The sequence below is a fragment of the Triticum aestivum genome, chromosome 4A, assembly GCF_018294505.1.
Source record: "Triticum aestivum cultivar Chinese Spring chromosome 4A, IWGSC CS RefSeq v2.1, whole genome shotgun sequence".
Classification (NCBI taxonomy): domain Eukaryota; kingdom Viridiplantae; phylum Streptophyta; class Magnoliopsida; order Poales; family Poaceae; genus Triticum; species Triticum aestivum.
The window spans coordinates 677,144,766-677,147,166 of record NC_057803.1 but is presented as its reverse complement, the minus strand read 5'-3'; the positions used below and the strand labels follow the sequence as shown (position 1 = coordinate 677,147,166).

The following is a 2,401-nucleotide window of genomic DNA, read 5'->3' as shown; positions in this document are numbered from 1 at the left end:
CTAGACAGCAACATCAAATACGATCTCCCCAACGAGTTCTCTCCGTTCTGTTTAAAATAAAGAGGTCGTGACCTCTTTTCCAGATACTGCAAAAAGACCGTGGTTTATGGCATACTGTGGTTTACAAAACTTCGGGTTTTTTTGAAACCAAACGCATGAAATATTCAAAACCACGGTTCTTTTCGAAAACCACGGTATTTTGAGAAAACTTTAGAAAAACTTTGCTGCCAAACGCAGCCTGAACGGGGCCACCAAAAAATTAGCGTAATTCCGATTCTCTAGCACGATCCAAACATAGCCCCATTGTAGCAGTCAACAACCAGAAAATTGGTTGGGCGAGCCGCGGCTGCAATCCAAACAGCCCCTTAACCACCACTGAGCTAGCCAAGGCCTGGGCGCACTCGGTAAAGGTCTTCCTCAAGTGGGCATGGAAAGTTATGGACGTGGAAGAAGCCGTCGCCCGTCCGTCAAGCTCGTCCTAAACTAGCACTCCAGTTCCTCCTTCCTAAGCTGTTTATTAGCATCGATTAACCAAAACTCTCATACAGGGGATGTAGCTCAGATGGTAGAGCGCTCGCTTAGCATGCGAGAGGTATGGGGATCGATACCCCACTTCTCCAATAATTTTTTATCAGTCTTGCTCAATGCTATATCTGATCCGTACAAAATTTTGTTTAAACTTTTCTTTTCTCTCTTGCATATTACGTCACTTAATCTCAGACACCTAGCCGCACCTCTAACAGACCAGAGCGATATCATCTTATACTCCCTGGCAGCAAATACGAGTGTATGATCATCTCTAGCAAAGCAACATCTAGTTCTCAACCACACGAAACAAACGCTGAAATTAAAGATCCACATGCTGAAAAAGATAAGGCGGGGTCAATGGTCAAAATATGGCAACTGTCCAGGGTGGCGTTTTTGATGGTTCGTTCCTTAGTGGGGAGTAACTTAGAAAGGAGGAACTTAGACTAGTCATAGTGAGGAGTAACTTAGACTAGTAACATACATATGTTACTAGTCTATGTTACTACTTTCATAGTGGGTAGTGTCATAGGTGTGGTAACATAGTTGCCTTCATTTATTACTTTGTAGACTCATTATGCATTGGAAACCGCTATGTGATGGTAACATATTATGTTACTCTATTTGCCTCTCTTCTCATTAACTACTTGCCACATCATCATTTTTGCTTATGTGGCATCTATGTTACTACCTATGTTACTCCCACTATGACCAGCCTTACTTTCGAGAAAAAGAGAAGGGCTCCCCTGCCAAGCAAGCAGGTGGACCAAACTATGGCAACACCACAGAATACTGCAACGTGCCATTAATATCCCAGAGATCAAACTGGCGTGAGAAAAAGCTGAACATTATTAGCCTCCAGCTGAGTTAGCCAACCAAATGCTTTCTGTTTCTTCAGGAGCTCTGGCTCGTTTTTCGTGTCCAATGCTGCAGCCCGGAAGAAACCAAACAGAGGTATGGGGATCGATACCCCACTTCTCCAATAATTTTTTATCAGTCTTGCTCAATGCTATATCTGATCCGTACAAAATTTTGTTTAAACTTTTCTTTTCTCTCTTGCATATTACGTCACTTAATCTCAGACACCTAGCCGCACCTCTAACAGACCAGAGCGATATCATCTTATACTCCCTGGCAGCAAATACGAGTGTATGATCATCTCTAGCAAAGCAACATCTAGTTCTCAACCACACGAAACAAACGCTGAAATTAAAGATCCACATGCTGAAAAAGATAAGGCGGGGTCAATGGTCAAAATATGGCAACTGTCCAGGGTGGCGTTTTTGATGGTTCGTTCCTTAGTGGGGAGTAACTTAGAAAGGAGGAACTTAGACTAGTCATAGTGAGGAGTAACTTAGACTAGTAACATACATATGTTACTAGTCTATGTTACTACCTTCATAGTGGGTAGTGTCATAGGTGTGGTAACATAGTTGCCTTCATTTATTACTTTGTAGACTCATTATGCATTGGAAACCGCTATGTGATGGTAACATATTATGTTACTCTATTTGCCTCTCTTCTCATTAACTACTTGCCACATCATCATTTTTGCTTATGTGGCATCTATGTTACTACCTATGTTACTCCCACTATGACCAGCCTTACTTTCGAGAAAAAGAGAAGGGCTCCCCTGCCAAGCAAGCAGGTGGACCAAACTATGGCAACACCACAGAATACTGCAACGTGCCATTAATATCCCAGAGATCAAACTGGCGTGAGAAAAAGCTGAACATTATTAGCCTCCAGCTGAGTTAGCCAACCAAATGCTTTCTGTTTCTTCAGGAGCTCTGGCTCGTTTTTCGTGTCCAATGCTGCAGCCCGGAAGAAACCAAACAGAGCAAAAAAAAAGACGAGAGCAATCAACACAACCAAA

The 2,401-nt window shown here is 42.6% G+C and overlaps 1 non-coding gene across 1 annotated transcript; it reads left to right on the top strand.

Moving 5' to 3' along the window:
- Positions 1-547: 547 nt before the first annotated feature.
- On the top strand, positions 548-620 carry TRNAA-AGC (transfer RNA alanine (anticodon AGC)). The gene has a single exon. It is a non-coding gene; the product is annotated as a tRNA-Ala (tRNA).
- Positions 621-2,401: the final 1,781 nt, after the last annotated feature.